Source organism: Lontra canadensis, unplaced genomic scaffold (assembly GCF_010015895.1).
Source record: "Lontra canadensis isolate GAN:19392208 unplaced genomic scaffold, GSC_riverotter_1.0 scaffold7, whole genome shotgun sequence".
NCBI lineage: Eukaryota > Metazoa > Chordata > Mammalia > Carnivora > Mustelidae > Lontra > Lontra canadensis.
Window position 1 is genome coordinate 32,142,700 of NW_022631001.1, and position 18,286 is coordinate 32,160,985.

General features: G+C 43.5%; 1 protein-coding gene across 3 annotated transcripts in view; it reads right to left on the minus strand.

Annotated features, from left to right (window-relative positions):
• The window catches only part of DENND2B (DENN domain containing 2B), a 148,368-nt gene that overhangs the window by 109,006 nt on the left and 21,076 nt on the right, over nucleotides 1-18,286 (minus strand). Inside the window, exon 2 of one of the 3 annotated variants that reach the window (XM_032853415.1) lies at nucleotides 9,948-10,029. The exons of the other annotated variants lie outside the window; for them this stretch is intronic. The gene's annotated coding sequence lies outside the window, so the exon portion shown is untranslated. The remainder of the gene's footprint in view (nucleotides 1-9,947; nucleotides 10,030-18,286) is intronic. 3 annotated transcript variants of the gene reach the window in all.

The following is an 18,286-nucleotide window of genomic DNA, read 5'->3' on the forward strand; positions in this document are numbered from 1 at the left end:
AATCATATGAAAAGAGAATACATCCACAGTATTATAATATATTTATCCAGCGGCACCTGAGTGGCTCAGTTGTTAAGCGTCTGCCTTAGGCTCAGGTCATGATCCCCCAGGTCATGAGATCGAGCCCCACAGTGAGCCCGACATCGGGCTCCCTGCTCAGCAGGAAGCCTGCTTTCTCTCTTCCACTCCCCCTACTTGTGTTCCTGCTCTCCCTCTCTCTCTATCAAACAAATAAAATCTAAAAAAAAAAAAAGGATTTATCCAAAAAAATCCATGTATAAATGTACCTGCATAGTTCAAACCCATGTTTGTTCAAAGGTCACCTATGTATGTTTTTTGTTTGCTAAAATTAGTGGGCAGAAGTTTAAAGAGAAATAGGAGACCTACACAGTCTCAAAGTATCACTCCCAAAATGTTTAATTACAAAGGCAGAAAAACAAAAACTTGATGAAACCTAGCAGACATTATCTTTTCCAAGTGATCAAATGTAATGTTATTATTAATAAGACATACTGACACCATGTAGCCCTGACATGATGTAGTGAAAAGGGCATTTCATTTCTGTGGCATTCTTCCCAAAATCCATAACCTCAATCTAATTATAAGAAAACTTCAAACAAACCTGACTTGAGGGATATTCTATAAAATACCTGACTAGTACTCCCTCAAAAGTCTCAGGGTCACAAAAGACAAGGACAGACTGTGGAACTGCCACAGATTGGAGGAGACTAAGAAGACACAACACATAAATGTAATGTGGGAGTCTGGATGAGATCCTGGAAGAGAAAAAACTAATGAAATCCAAATTAAGTCTAGAGTTGACATTACACTACTATTAACTTCTTGTTGATAACTGAACCCTAGTTCTATAAAGCTGTTTCTGCAGCTTTTCTGTAAGTTTAAAATTATTTAAAAATAAAAAGCTCTTCAAAAACCAATTTAAAGACTTTATATACTTTTATTTACCTTAAGTAAATAAAAGTATATACGGGGCGCCTGGGTGGCCCAGTCAGTTGTGCATTCAACTTGCTTTTGCCTTAGGTCGTGATCTCAGGATCATGGGATCAAGTCCCATTTCAGGCTCTCTGCTCAGCGCGGGGTCTGCTGCAGATTCTCTCTCTCCCTCACCCTTTGCCCCTCCCCCCACTCAAGCACACATGCCTTCTCTCTCTTTCTCTAAAAATAAATAAATAAAATCTTTTTTAAAAAGTATATACAGCACAAATCATAAGAATGGGTAAGAATGGCTCAAGGTTGAGAAGAACCACAGCAGTCACTCCTCACACATTACATCCAAGAAAAGCTGCTGCCAGAATGAGAATTGTGGCTTACAGAAGATTTAGTAAAACAGGAAAGTTTATACTGAGAAAAGTAATAAATCACCCCATTTTGTTAAAATATGTATCACACGCATAGTGCATAGAAAAATGTGTTAAAATAAAAATAACCTATACTAAATAAAATACAGATGGCATTTATTAAATAGTGAAGGGGACATAGTTTTCAGAAAGTAACTTGGCTAGATCAGTTAAAATGCTCATATCTTTTGACCCAGTATCCTCACTTCTAGGACATTATTCTAAGAAAAAACGTCCGAAGTATGACGGGGGAAAATGCCTACTCCGGCATTATTTAAGATAATGAAAAATTAGGAACAATCTCCATATCAGTCATTACTAGACTGGTAAATTTCAAGTATGTTTTGAGCAAGACCCAGAGTAACAAGTACATATATTATATAGTAATGTAGAATGTGCATGTATGAGAGGGCATGTGTGATGCTCTCTGTTATTTTCAGCTTGTACAGCCCTCACTAACTTGATTTTCCAACCCACTAATGATGACCTGCAGTTTGAGAAATGCTGCACTGGACTAATGCACAGCCATTAAGGAGAGGACTATAGTACCAGAGCTGGTGACCACAACTGGCTCTAGGGGAAGAGGAGAGAAGGTGGGAAAAAGACTTGTTTTCATGGGCCACCTTTGTGCACCTTTAGAATTTACAACACATACATGTGATACTTATTTGAAAATTAACCTTAAGTAATGATTGTGAAGACTTACACAGCATCAGGCAATGCTAATTACGCCTCACAAAGCTATAATTACACTATACAACACAAACACATACAAGTGAAAAAGGAAGACACTCCAACAAAGTGCTGGGATAGGATTTAAAACAGTCAGTCAACCAGACACCTTCCAATCTTTCTGAGAAGGTTCTGACATAGAACATACCACCACTATGGCTTCTAGAACTTTCCATTCAGAACTTGGTAAGCGGGCTAGCTTCAGCACTCCATTACCACTCAGGACTCTCTTTTCTGAGTTCTTTTGCTTTCCCTCCTTCCCCCACCAAGTCATCCATTCATATTTTTAACTACATATAAGCTCTTCTGAGCAATGTGATCATTTCTTATTAGTCTTTGAATTTCCAACTGGCTATAATACTGTGCTTTCTTTACACATAACAAGTGGTCAGTATTTATTGAATAGGCAGTATCATGGGCAAAACTCCAGAACAAAGAAATATGAAAAGTGGCAAGGACATGGAGAAGGAAACACCAGCCACTAGAGATTAAGTACAAGTCATACTAAAACATAAAACTAAACTTTCACTTAATAAAGTTAATATAAGGGGCCACCTGGGTGGCTCAGTTGTTAAGTGTCTGCCTTCAGCTAGGGTCATGGTCCCAGGGTCCTGGGATAGAGCCCTGCATCAGGCTCTCAGCTCACTGGGAAGTCTGCTTCTCCCTCTCCCACTTCCCCTTCTTGTATACCCTCCCTTGCTATCTCTATCTAATAAATGAAATCTTTTTTAAAAAAATTAAAAATAGGCGCACTTGGGTGGCTCAGAGGGTTAAAGCCTCAGCCTTCCGCTCAGGTCATGATCCCAGGGTCCTGGGATCAAGCCCCGCATAGGCTCTCTGCTCAGCAGGGAGCCTGCTTCCTCCTCTCTCTCTCTCTGCCTGCCTCTCTGCCTACTTGTAATCTCTGTCTGTCAACTAAATAAATAAAATCTTCAAAATAAATAAATAAATAAAATAAAAAATAAAGTTAATATAAAATTATTATAGAGCATAAAGGAGACAATATAAGTGCAACAGTGATAGATAGCAAGTGGTCTATAAACAATAGTTTGAGGTTTAATATATAATATGCATACCTATTTCCACGATATATATTTGTATATCATATAAATAAACACATACATATACACACATATTTATCAAAGAATGACAGGGACCCAATTTTTCTGGATTTCAGAAAAACTTCTCTTGATCTTAAGGATAAAACAGAAATACACTGGCAGCTGGATGGTCTGGTAATTCAGGACAGCTGGGCCCAAATGGTGCTGCAATATGGATCATCAACTAGGAAGAAGCGCTCTGGAATTCCTAGAAGTTTGGCCATCTGTTTTAGATCCTATCACGGTCACCCTTTTTATCAATGACTTGGAGAAGACATGCTTAACTAAAATGTTTATGGCAAACTAAATGGAAGGATTGTTAATATATCAGAATCAGGAAGAAAGGCCCCCACAAACTAGAACCACTGGTTAAATATAGCAATATGGCATTAAAAAAAAAAAGATATTATTTTACTCTTAAGTTTAGGAAAAAAAAAACTGCACTAACAGGATGAAGACAGTAGAAGTGAAAGAGACTTGAGAAATGGTTCAATATGAGTCAAATGATGAGTTAATGTGATTTTTAGGTTCACTGACTAAAATACAGAGCCCAGATCAAATGAGGTCCATGTCTTTACCCTGCTCCATACCTATTAGAACAATAGTGTGTCTGGTGGGGGACACACACTATATTTGAAGACCCAGGGAAAAATGGGAGTCTTAATAACATCTCAGGCAAGTATACTGAAGGAAAAAAAGAAAATCAAGTTTCTATGGAGCCCCTTAAGCTGAGAAATAAGCTCACATGTCTGGTTCATGAGGCTCTTAAGTCGTCCTACAGAACACAAAGATATCACTTTTAGCCCTATGGAGTCATCTCTGGGGACTCATGGCTAGACGAGGTAAAGAAAGCTCATGGGAAGAAGGGCCAGCTGAGCCCTGCCTGATCAGCCCGCTGTCCTCACACTGGAACCCCCTATTTGGGGCTCTTAGCACCCAAGCTTTAGTAATGACACAGGGAAGCTCAGGAATCTCAACAATTCTTACCCATCATCTCCCTGAACTATGGTTCATCATGATCAGAATTACAAGGTGATATTTTTAACTATCAAAGCGAATTCTTGTGGATCTTTAGCCCTCTCTACTAAGCCATCATCTGATAGCTGTTGGTGAGCAAGGACTCGGGTCTGACTATCCTAATAGAAACACTAGAGTGCAGGAATGCAGCATTTCAGCTCCATCAGGCATTACTGGGATATATAAATACCAGCTTATCTCCCATAATGGAAAACTACGATGCTTCTTCTAGGTACCTAAGAAGACTCACTAAGAGAGAAGAGCAGCAGCCCCTCAATACCCACTTCTTACCCAAGGAACATGGAAGGAGACCCTGGTCTGCAGATGACTGTCACGCTAAATATAAGATGCCATTTTTTTAAACCATTTTCTCTCTTTTTCCCAAGGACAAGAACCTAGAAGTTTCCAGAATGATTAGCTCCTTATTAGCTCCTGATTAGCTCCAATACATGTACTAGGAGGGGTGCCTGGGTAGCTCAGTCAGTTAAGCCTCCGACTCTTGATTTCAGCTCAGCTCATGATGTGAGGGTCCTGAGACTGAGCCCCGTATCAGGCTCCACATTCAGTGGGGAGTCTGCTTCTCCCTCCTCTTCCTCTGGTCCTCCCCCTACTCATGCTCTCTCTTCCTAAAATAAATAAATAAATCTAAAAACAACACATGCACTAGGTATATCCCAATTTTATGTAAAATAGAGCTAGTTGCTTTTTGTGTACAAAGAGGTGCTTTCAAACGTTCATTCACTTAGAGATCAATGTAGAGGAACCTATGCACTAGGGGGAAAAATTAAGCCCCAGGTTGCAAGGAAGGGAAGATAGATGAAGATGGGAAGACAGAGGAATGTGAAGGGAGAGAAGAGAGCAATTTAAGATCCGGGAAGGACAGAAACAGAAGGACCCTTGTTTGGAAGTCTGAGAATAGCATATTTGGGGGAATTCCTGAGCATTACTCCCAAGGATGTCAAGGAACATATCTGAGTACCACTTAGCCTTTTGAAAGAAAGAAAGATTTCAGAAAGCCTATTATTCCTTCAGTGTCAGGGTTCCTTCCCGAGTTAACACGACTGCCCAAAGTCCGTGTAACTGGTTGGCTAACGAGGCTAAATGACTGGGACGAAACAGGGCAGAGTACAAAAAACAAAGTGTTGAGGACCACTGTCCCCAGCACAGCAGATGCCAGCAGAAGGCTTCTTTCCCCTAAACTGTGGGACTCCAGACTCTCAGAGACGCTGGCTCTCCTGAAACCTGAGCAAGCCAAGGAAGAGTCCTCAAGGTGATGAAAGACTGCAGCCACTCAGGTGAATGCAGAGAACACCTGAGGTGCGTGGGACACACGTCTTCCAAAGAAAAGGCCTCGAGCTGAGGAGAGGAAGTCTACTTGGGGAAAATTCACCAAGAAGATGAGGCCTGACTCTATGTCCTCCCAAGAGAATAACCACTGCTTATTAAATTCTTGTTCCTTCTCAGACTCAGGGTGTATCCAGACACAGCCAGCAGAAGCACAGCCAGCAGCCCATCACAGAGGGCCAGAAACCCAGAGAGAGCTTCAAGAGTGTGACAGGCAAACATGAAGGCTCTACTTGGGATCTGCAGGTTCACAAAATGCTTCTGAGGACACCAAAGGTGAACTCTACTTCTCTTTTTTCAACCATGACCTCTCCCTGCTATCTCTCCTGCTGTATGGGCAATGACAATAGACACAAGAGGAAGGATCAGGAGCTATTATTTTTTTAAAGACTTTATTTATTTATTTATTTAAAGAGAGAGAGAGAGAGAGAGAGAGAACAAGAGGGGAGGAAGGGCAGAGAGAGAGGGAGAAGCAGGCTCCCCACTGAGCAGGGAGCCCGATGTGTGACCTATGGGATCACGACTCAAGCTGAAGGCAGATGCTTAACGAACTGAGACACCCAGCCACCCCAGATTAGGAGCTATTTTAACAGGAAGGAAGAATGTGAAGGATGACTGACTGTGAAGATAAGGGTCCAGATTCTGGCTCTGATCACTGGGCGCCAGTCACTGCATCAGGGATACAGACAAACCAGGATAGTCCACGGTGATTCCACTGCATCAGGATATTTCAGGATATTCCACGGCTTTGCTATAGTCATGTCTGAGTTCAACAAAGAAGGGAAGTCACTCCAACACAGGAAGTTGTTCAGACAAGACGGACAAGAGTGGGAAGACAGGGATGGAGGATGGGGTGATGGACAAGAAAAGTAGTGAAGAAGAAAGAATAAAAGAGGAAAGGAAGGAAAGAGAAAGAGGGGAGTGGAGGTAAATGTGTGTGTGTGTGTGTGTGTGTGTGTGTTTTAGGAGGAGAAGAGGAGAGGAAGTGGATAATGCAAACAGAGCCCATAAATGTAACTCTGCAAATACTGAGCTCTTGGCTGCTGATTATCACTGCCCATAGTCTCTGAATAGCAGAGTTGTGTCCTCCTAGGTAGTTAGGTTCTGTGGTCAGCACAGAAGGTGAAAAACACGTGAAGTCAAATTACTGTCAAAATTCTTTTATAAAGAACCACCTGGAAACCAGCCCATCTCCCAGAAAACCCAATTCAGTACTTTTCACCATATACGTTTTTTGCGCACTCATCAGAATCTCAGAACTAGGGCACCTCGGTGGCTCAGTCAATTAAGCAGCTGCCTTCTGCTTGGGTCATGATCCCAGAGTCCTGGGATCAACCCCTCATCAAGCTCCCTGCTCAGCAGGGAGTGTGCTTGTCCCACTCCCTCTGCTGGCCAGTCTGCCTGCTTGTGCTCTCCCTCTACCTCTCTGTCAAATAAATAAATGAAACCGTTTAAAAAAAAAACTCTCAGAACTAGAAGGACCCAAGGAATCCATCTTCCTTGTCTAGTAATTCTAAAAAAAAAAAAAAAAATAGTAGTAAAATCACTTATCTGGTCTGAATGCTTCTGAGTTAGCTTCATTTTACTCAGAGGTCAGTAATCTCCTGTCACCCAACTAGACAGGACTCTTCCCTGATCCCACACTTCTTCTCCATGTACTCTTCTCTTCAAATTCCCCTAGGAGATAGAAGACTGAGACTGGAGGCCCAATTCTACCACTAAATAGCCGTGTGAGGTGGAAATAGCACCTTCCCCTTTTTGGTTCTAATCCCTATATGGAAAATGAAGCCAGACTAGGTGAACTCTAAGAGCCCATACAATTCCGAGATACTTACTGAATGAAAAAGTACTTTGAGCAGTGCAAAGCATTTCATAAATGTAAGCTATCAGTAACAGTTCATTCTGATAGGGCAGACATTCTGACATCTTCTGCCTTTCCCTCAATTTCATCCTTCACATCCATGTTACGTCCTACTTGCTCTACTTCTAAATATTCTCTAGGATTTACCCCCTTCTCTATTTTTCTTGCTGATGTGCCATATTCTTCAGTAGGTTTCCTTTCTTCCAGTCTCTGTCCTCTCCAAAATTACCCTACTTTCTTCTACAAGAGTGATTTCCACAAATTCCCACCTCCACTGACTGCCTCACTTTCATATCCTATTCACCAAGGCGGAAGTTCAGGCTTCAACTTTCCAGCTCTGAGCAGCCACACCTACCACTCCCAAGGCAGACATCACAGTGACCCTGACCATGCCACATTCTATGATCTTGCTCTTCTCCACATCCAGAACACTTCCCACCTCCCCTTTGCTTATATCAAGTTAATCTAACTTTCAAAGACCAGAAAAGAGTCTGCCACCTCCAAAAAAGCTTTCCTATAGTTTTAATACACATCTTTCTCATTCCTGAACTATAGATATATTCAGTTTGTAACCAAACACAGTTTAAGATCTTTGATATCCTCTAATTGTTTAACAAATTTTGTCTCTCCTGGAGATTACAGGTTCCCTCAGGCAGCAAACAAGATTGATATAATATTTGCACTGCAATGCCGGTTGAGCTGAAAATTTCCACAAGTACTTGATGACTGCCTAAAGGCTGAAAAGCAAGAACTGGGTTTTCTCTCCTGCCCTTGACCATTGAAAGGAAAAGTTGGGGGCACGGGAGGGGAAAGGGAAGGGGTGGAATCAATACTCTTCCCAATTCCTTCCTGCTCTCACCCGCTCTGGGGTGGAAAGGCCCTCTCTATCATCACAGGTTCAAATCAACCTCTTCTCTAAGGATGAGTCTTAATGTCCTGATCAGTCTATGCAATGGCAGCAGCTGCTCACAATCCCTTACAGTAATGGGAAGGTAAAGGGAAGAGAGAGACATGGAGGGAAGAAGGGCCAAGATTAGCAATAATTTTATAATATACATTTCAGATTTGGGCCCTTGAGGTTGGTCTACTTCAAATTAAGCCCCCTCTGTTCTCAAACCCCACAGAGGCAGGGGCATCAATGAAAACATTCTGACACCTGCCAGGGCACAGATGCCTCTACAGGCTGTGTCAGTGAGGACTGGCAGCTGCAAACCTGCTTCTTCTCATCTTCAGGGAGCCAGGAAACTGGGAGGTGGGGCTCTGGCTGGCCAGCCCACTTTCAGACCCAGTGTTTCTGCCTCAGAACACTCTAGACCAGGACCCCTGATGAACGAAAACCACATAGGTATAATACAGATGCAAAGTGGGGAGGGCTGTTGTGGGACCGGCTCTACTCCCAGAGGAAGGCATTCATGGCCATCATACCTGAGGTATTCAGCAAGGCAAGCACAACTGAGCATGTCCAAACCCACTCCCTGTGACGAGTGGCTTCCAGCTACTCTGGAACACATCTCTGCAAAAATTGCCAGCTTCCGTGTTCGCCACAGCCAGCCATTCCCTCTCCAGATTTACTGCCTTTTCCATAGAAGTGTTTACTCCCTCCCTCCACTTCCAGCTGCCAAACACACACACACAAACACACACACACCCCTCCTTGGGTAGTACCTAGGCAAGGAGCTTCTCTCTCAGGCTCATCTTCTGCCCAGCATATTCATTCCTTTTAATGCTCTCTTGGGTCCTTTCAACTTTCCAGGAGCAGACGGTGGTGCCCTCTGTTAAGATTTTGACAGGTGAAGGGGCACCTGGGTGGCTCAGTTGTTAAACGTCTGCCTTTGGCTCAGGTCATGATCCCAGGATCCTGGGATCGAGCCCCACATCGGGCTCCCTGCTCATGGGGAAGTGCTTCTCCCTCTCCCACTCCCCCTGCTTATGTTCCCACTCTCACTACCTCTCTCTGTCAAATAAATAAACAAAATCTTAAAAAAAAAAAAAAAAAAAAGATTTTGACAGGTGAAAGTGGCACCTGGCTTTAAGGACAAGGAGATGCCAACATGAACCACTGGGCATCAACATGCCCTAACTGGGAAGACAGCCAGCTATATGGCAACCAGAATACAGATCCTCTTGCCTGCCTCTGAGCTCCTTCCTCCCAAAAGGCATCTGCTGCACCCATCTCCAGTGCCACAGCAAGATCAAGGAAACAGCACCAATCTCCCTCCACCCTCCCTCCCAGAGTGGCAAGGATACAGGGAAGCGAGCTGGAAAGTTTTAAGACGAATCAGTACCATACCGTAGCCCATGAAAAGCAAGCTCCTATTTCCTCCAGGACAGCAAGAAACGGCAATTCCAGCTTCCAATTTCTTCCAACTCCTGGGGATCTCCAGTGACCGGGCCTCCTCGGTGGAACTGCCTTAGTACTCAGCATCACAGAGGCCTGAAGCAATGGCACCCCGCAGAGCCCTAGAGGCAGACGGCTGGCCAGAAAGGAATGTAGACAGTGGGAAGTGCCAGCTAAGAAGGAAACCAAGAGCTTACCACAGCTTCCGGGGCCCAGAAGGGGATGATCCAGGCTCTCAGAAGGACTCTAGCAGATCATAGACCTTGAAGGTCCCCATATCTGAAAGCCCAAAAGAAGAGAAAAGTACAGCAGTGGGAAGACACCCAGGAAGAACAAGTCTGGGCTGGCCCCAGATGGCTTCTAGTGAGCAGTGGCTACATTTGAATATGAGCAAGAGTCTCAGAAACAAACCCTAGGCTACCAACAGCCCCAGAAAAACTCAAGGCAGGCCTGGGGTGGGGATGTCTGAACCCCATAGTGTAAAGCTTTTGCTGATGGCTTTATCACCTGCTTTCTATCCAGAGGCTTCATTTTTCCCCACATTCTTAGGGGAGGAGGGTGGAACCAGACGGGGTACCCAACATCTGACTGGAAAGGAAAGCTGGTAAGCAGATGGGCTTCACAGGCTCCAATGGCTCCCAGCTCTATTCCCTACTCTCTCTGTCATGCTTCAGAAGTCATAAAACTTTTTCCATTCCTACTGTGAGGTGCAGGCTTCCCAAGAAGCCCCACCACAGTTCCCAGAAGCCCATATGCGAGGCAAGGCTAAGCAAAGAGGAAGACCTTTCTTGCACAAGTGCTTTTTCCAATTGTCACCTATGATGGCTTTGTGAGGGTCTGTCCCAGGATAAGCTAGAGGAAGGAGCAGAATTCAGAAAGGAAATTAGAAATGTCTTCTTTTTAGAAGTGTCCATATTAAGAGTATCAAAAGAAAATAATCAGGTAACTTTAATTTAAAAAACCAGTTAAATCTTAAAAGGCTTTCCCTTCCAAGAAAAGGGCAATTCCTAATAAAGATACTAAAGAAGGTAGATAATGCTTCCCCATCTCATATCCAACCCTCAGTTTGGAAACCCTCATCAGTTGTTAGCATTAACACAGAATGCACAGACACAAAGAAACACACATGCATATTCCCTCCTCAGAGCTTTGTGCCCATAGCCAAGGCTGCAAGACCCCTTCCAATTCCAGGTCCCAGCGGGAACAGGACGGGGTAAGAACGAGAAGAAGGCTTTTCCCAAGCAAAGGCTTTGGCTGCCAACAGGACTGGGGGTAGCCTGAGACCGCTCCCCCCGCCCATGCGGGAAGGTGGCTGAGCACCCGGAATCGCCCCTTCCTCCACAGCACCAGGAAACCAGCTGACGTCACCTCTCTGGTAGCCACATGTCTGCCTCCCAGCCCCTGGGATTCTGCCCATGCTCACCTCAGAATTGCACAATAAGCGTCTGTAGCTGGTTAGTCCAGTTACTTACAGCCTGGTACCAATGAAGCAGAGGTGAAAGGTTTGCTACTTGGAAGAACCATTAGTCTCACCCTGCCCTGAGGCTACAGATTTTATTCTCAAACCTTGACCAAAATACAGGCTGCTTTTTCAGGGAGATGAGACCAAAATGAGCTCAACCCACCCCTGGGCACCAGAGAAAGGACAAAGAAAGAGGAAATCAGCTATGGAGGAACGTCTCTGGAACTAAATGATACACACTGTCCCCAGGCAAAAACACAGGGATAATCTTTCCCACTCTAACAGGAAATTCTCAGTCACTTGGAACCTAATGGAGCTTGGAATTTTATTCAAAAAACTGTTTCATTTTCCTGAACTGTTCATTCCACGAGGAGATGCGGCAGTTTACACCCAGAGCACAGGGACATCTTCAGTTTTCATAAATTGACTGCAGATTTCTCCCGCTGGAAATGTACACAGCTTCAAACTAGGAGCTTTCCATTTAAGACCTGATACAGCATCACAGCAAGAATGTTTTATTTCCCACTCAAAAATAGGAGGGGATAATTCAATTAACTCCACCAAACAACATGTTTAAAGAATGTGGTCCTATCATAATTAGACCATGATTTTCAAAGTAGGGGTAATTCTTCAGTCTTTAAGCTAAAGTACTTCTTGAAGTGACACAAAGTGGGGAAAAAAAGAGCTTAGGCCAAGGCAAGCACAGCAGATTCCAGCACCTCTAACTACCTCCTAGAGACTGAGATAAAAGGCAGGACCAGGACCACACCTTACTGCTTCAGTTCTAGGCATGCCTTGGCAGAACGTCTCTCCCTCTCCATACGACAGGAATACAGTTAGCCCCTTCCAAGGCACCAGTACCAGCAGGGTCCAAAGCGTGAAGACTATGATCACTCCTTTATCAGTCAGTCACTTTTATGAGTTGAAGACCTTTCCCAAAGAAATAATATTAGACATGGTAGCTGGATGCCCAGATAAGCTCATTACTGAATAATATGGCCAAAATACTGTTGATATATAATAAACCTACAAAAAATACCTGTGTAAATACTAGGAGTAAAATAAAACATTATAGAAATAAAACTAAATAATTTTTACATATCCAAAATTGTGGTCCTAGAAGGAGGACAGGTTAATTACAAGATGGGTATTTTTAGAGATTTCAAAAGGCATTCAACAAGGACAGGACATGTAGCACTGATTTTTCACACCATCTAATTTCATTCCCAAATGTCTGACTCCTTTGCAAAGGGTTCTGATGTCATGCTTCTCAGCTATGATTAGGGCTAGCTTTTCCTCCACACTCAAAGAGGCAAGGGGACAAAGAGGGTACTTCCTAAGATAACCAAGCAAAATAGGAGAGAAAGAGGATGGAAGAAGAGGATTAAAGAGGATATGAGTGGGGTTTAAAAAACACCTACCTGAGGGTGACAGTATGAGCTATGATTGATGAGAAACACAGAAGCCAGAGGGTTCATGAGGATCCAGAACTGGGGTGGCAGAGGGCACACCAGGCATCACCTGACAGCTAGCAGGTGGGCCATCTGCCTTGGACAATTTGGTTTAACACCAAATGGGATGGGGGGAAGTGCCAAATAGCCAGACATGGGTTCACAACCTTTATCAAGACCAAAGCCAAACCATTATTTTGCCAAGATGATGTTGACATTCTCAATGAACACGTCTACAAAGCTTACAGGAAATGCTTACTGCCTGTTCCCTCGGAGTTGAATGATTTGGAGTACCTAGCTATCTAAAGAACAGGAACGATCCCAGAGTTTTAAGTCACCTAGCGCTAACAGTTCCAGTAAAGTAGAAGTTGCCCTCATTTGCAATGTAGGGTCAAGATGGAGTCAGAGCTTATAGAATACAAAAAAATAAGGGATGGGTACTCTGGTGTACGTCAAAAGGACTAAGAGATAAATAACTGCAGAACAGCAAAGAAGGTCCAGTTGAAAGTATACAGAGTTGATGAAGTAACTCCACACCCAGAACTATTCCATTCAGTTCTGTGTTTCAGCACCCAAGAGCCTCCCAGGGTTGGGCATAGCAATAGTGTGTCCAGAAACTTAAAACTTCTCACTAACCCCACAGAGACAAGTATCCTCTGCACTCATTTAGGAAAGTTTCTGCTGATTATATCTGACAAAGGATCCCAAGACAACAAAAGACTCGAGGCTGTCTTCATCCAACTCATTCTGAACTGAAGAAACCAATGGAAAATTTTAACTGTAAAGAGAAAGGCAAAATCTGACAAAATCCCAGAATTATTTCAGAAGGGGACTGGTAGGGATAAGGGAGAAAAAAATGTAGCTCTGCCTATCTGAGTATGTGTACATGGGGGCTGTGGTTTACACAGGAAGATGTTAAAACACTTTGCTTCTCCTTCAAACACCTGCCTCTCATGAACACCAAGAGGGCATCTCTCAGTTCTTCTGTCTACTTGTATTTCCTAGTTCCTGCTGATAGGATCCCCCATATTCCCCCCTTCGTTGCTGCAATCACCTTTAGGGCACAAAAACTGGAACACAGCCATGCACAGAAGGAGTGATCAACAAATGCAGAAGTTGGACATGTTAGGAAACATTTAAGGTTTCTGGAAACTAAAACTTCCAAGGACCATTCTCCACATGATGAGAAAATCAAAGCCAGGTGAGGATCTGGGCTGAGTTTCAAATATTCCTGGGGTTAGGCAGAAGGTAGGAGGTGGAATTCTAGAACCAAATCCACAGAAGGCAAATCTTCCCACATCCCAAGAGTGACAGCAAACGGGTGTGGACCCAAAGCAAGCCCAGGGATGGACAAGGCAATTATCTCCTGAAGTCATCCTGGTCAAGAAATTTCTACCATTTTGGGCACCTGGGTGGCTCAGTGGGTTAAGCCTTTGCCTTCGGCTCAGGTCATGATCTCAGAGTCCTGGGATTGAGTCCCGCATCGGGCTCTCTGCTCAGCAGGGAGCCTGCTTCCTCCTCTCTCTGCCTGCCTCTCTGCCTACTTGTGATCTCTCTCTGTGTGTCAGATAAATAAATAAAATCTTAAAAAAAAAAAAAAAGAAATTTCTACCATTTTGTTATCACACTTTGGACTTTTTCAAAGTGATTATATACATTACTTTTATCTGCATTTGAATTTGCATTTCCTTCTGGTTCCACTAATGATACTCGTAGTAATGGTTCTCTACCTCCAGCCTCTCCACTCTTTCTTGATCCCCAGACTTACTTGCTGGGTTCCCAGCTCATGTCCCCAGATTTCCTGTCTTTTTTATCATAAGGTCCCTTTCGACAAAAGGAAATTGAGACATAGAAATGTGCCTTGCACAATATCACACCACAAATTAGTAGTGCAGCAGGGACTAGAATCCAATTCTCCGAACTCCTGCACTCTTGCCACTGACCACAATACCTCCGCTTCAGGAGAACATCTGCCCTAGAGCACCAAGACCAAGAATCAAAACAGTTTATCTGCATGTCTTCTTAAGCAAAACAACACAGCCAGAAATGTTTGGCAGAGACTAAATAAATATTTCCTTTGTGATCTACGCTGGAGGGGAAGACTGTGGGAGTGAGGTAGGCGCAGCACACAGGAAAACTGAAGGAAAGACCACTGCTAGACAAACAGATGGGTGGCACAAAAGGAAAACCCAGCCTTAAACTGAAGATAAGCTAGGGGCAGGGAATCAGATTTAAAAAAAAAAAAAAAAAGTTGAGATTTAAAAATAGGATCCTAGATCTAAATATGAATGTAAATAGGCTGTCATCTAACAACTGACCAAACAGAAGTCAGAAGAAAATATATGACAGTACCAAGCAGTGTAGACAGGAATCTATGGGTATGAGATAGGAACCAGGAGCTCAAGGAGAGGGAGACAGGCTAAAGGCAAAGAACCACTAGCACTAGAGCATCATCAGTGGAACTGGAAGGGAACTCAAGGGACCCAAACAAGCTTCTTCTAGAAGGAGAACAAGACCCAAGATCAATCTAAAGGAAGACTTGGGATAACAGAAGTCACTGTACAGAACAAGGTCTACTGATTTAAAAAAAATAATCCTCCCTGAATAACCCAAGAGAGAAAGCCTCCCAAAATCTGAAAGCTATGAACAGAGTGCAAAAGTTATTACCACAGAATAAAATTCACTAGAGCTTTCCGAGGACATTTTAAGAAAGAAAACGCTTCGATGGTCAAATAAGATCCCTCAATTACATCAGAAGCTCTGAAATCAGGATGGTTCAAATGAATAAGAAGAAAAGGGAAGTTAGCACAAAGAAACACAGAGTTCTGAAGCAGGCTTCTACTACTGCCCCTCTTGTACCTACTGTGAGCCATGGTCCAGCACACAGTGGAGTCAGCCTCAGTGGGGGTATAGCTGTGTCTGTGCTCTGGCTGGACAGGCTGACATTGAGAGCAAGGTTGAGGTAGCCTCACTGGCAGTCTGCCACTGGTGGTCATGCTCCCCATAGGGTCCACCTCTCCTCTCACACGCCACAACACAGACTGGAGGAAAGGGAAAGAATGAACCTGGAGCTCTGAGCCTCAAGGAGTTTACACTTTACTGGAGCAGCCAAGACTTTCCAAAGAACCAGGAAATCCTGCATCCATACAACAAGAACCGAGAAGCAGTCCAGCCTCAGGGCTTGGAAGACAACCCTTTCTTAGGGGAGAGTATTGACGACTAAGGCAGTGACAGGCAAACAAAAAAAAAATCTGATTAAGTGAAAGAACACAGCAAAAGAGAATTTGAGAAGACAGATTAATTGCTTCCTGATTGTGAACGGATCCATTCACTAGACCAAAGCTAGGACACAAGGAGTTAAGCCAAGGACAGTATTTTAATAATGAGGGTGGAGAATGGGGGTGGGGGTGGGGAGAGAGCTCTTCTCCAGGTGGAAAAATTGAGAAAGCAGACAAAAGGAAGGAGTGACCTCCATGGAAGCAGGGAAATCCCCCATCCAAGGCCTCATTTGTAATCAAGGCAGAAAGGACTAAACTAATGTAAACAGGCCGGGGAAGCTAATGTGCCCTTCTCCAGAGAGGCCAAAGCACACACTTCCCCCAGCATGGCCCTGGAAATGCAGAAGGTAAGTGTTCCCTTGGACAAGAGAGGCAGGCTAGGACTGCCGGGGAATTCCCGAGCTGCATTTAGGCTTTTATTCTATTTCCAGGCCCTCAGCATTCACCAAAACTCCAGGGCATGGAGACCGTGAAGAAGGTAAAGCTAAGACTACACTGCCTGGAGGAAAATGCAGTTTGCCCCTGAGGCCCTCAATAGAGACTCAGAAGAAAACAACCAGGCAGAGCAGCAGGACCACCCCAAATCCGAGCACCTAGGCCACAGTCCTGTAGGCTTCCCACACCCCTCCTTAGCACCAATGCAATAAACAGCTGCCCCGGACAAAACAATGGGCCTTTGTCTATGCCTCTGCCTTTAGATTATCTTGGAGAACCAAACAGGATAATTCCTTTAGAGGAGTGGTTCCCTTAAATATGGTCCAGGCCATGATAAGTTTTTTACCATCTATAGCATCCCTCTCAAATAAATTCCTACCTGTTCCATACTGGGGAGTCAGGGGCCCATGCAGCCCTCAGCCCCACTCTACACGGGAATCAGAGGCAGAAAGGTCCTTGCAGCCAGCACTCTCCCTGCGGCCTCCCCCAGTCAGACCCCAGAGCTAATACTATGCTTCCTTCTTAGCCTGGCCACAGAACTGAAACCTAAGAACTGTGCTTACTCCTTCTCTCCATTCACCAGAATACTCCACACTGAGTGAATTACATGATTACTGATACTATTTTCATCAATATACCTGTTGAAATGGACTACCAACCGTAACTGGGATTAAAAAAAAACAACACCTATGAAACAACTGGACAGTCCAGCTTCACCTAATGCTGTATATCAAATAAAACTTCCAAAACTGACAAACACATCAATAAATTTCATTGTAAACTTTTCTTAATTTAAAGTATTTTAATCTAGCCTAATTTTGTACAAGATGAATATAAGGTCCTTTCTTGGGAAGGACTGCCCTTTTATTCTATTTTACTTGCTTGTTTGTTTTTAATTCATTTATTATTCTGGTTTTCAAATGCCTTTTCTTATAGAATATGAAGATAATAGGTTTGGGGTTTTTGTTTATTTCTAGTCTCTTACCCTGAGAAAAAATTTTAAATCTGGGAACCCCCTGTTGGTCTCAAAAAACAAACAAACAAACAAACAAAAACTGTGTTTTGTGAAATCCCATACCCCATATCAGAGTCTTCTCGCATTTTCCTTCACAGGGCTTACTGGCAGCAAATGAATTCAGGAGCCACTTCCTCCAAGCCACCACGAAGGACTAGATGCCACCACACAAAATCCCTTTCTATGAAGCAGACAATCTGAAGAACTCCTAGTGTTTCCCCTCAATTCCTCTCTCCTAGCCAGCATTATTCCTCTCCCCAAATGTCTCCAACTCAGAGTTTTTCTGAACAGTTAGCTGGATACCATGAGTTCCCTAATTCAATCCAGAATATTGTTCATTTTCCAGGATTTCAGCACAAGAAAGCATGACAGTATAATGGAAAGGGTTTTGAAATCAAATGAACCTGGATTCAAAATCTGGATCTTGGGCAAGTTAATTGATTTCTCCAAGTCCTGACTTTCTCCTCTTTTAGACAATTAGTGAGATTTATGAAAGTGCTAAGTAGTGAATGGCACAGAATAGGTCTCCCCAACTGACTCAGTACTTCTTTGACCCCATTCTCTCCTATTGCTGCCCCGCCCACATCCCCAAGAGCAAGGCCTTGCTGGTTATATTCCCATGGTTGTCCTCAACTCTTTTCCAGGCTCTCCTAGAAAAGGCCCAGGGCATCTACTAAATGGTATAAATCTTCCATTTCTCCTTCTTAAGAGGCTGGAAGAATGAATTATTAGCTGGCTTGAGGCCAGGGTTCTCTAAGGTTCTCTAAGGGCAAGGCTTTCAGTGTCATCCTGGAAAATATTAAAACGTGGAAAAACTACCCATCTCACCACCTCGTGTTTCTGTGTGATATCAAATCAACCCTTTAATGATTTCTTTTCGGAGTTCATTCAATCT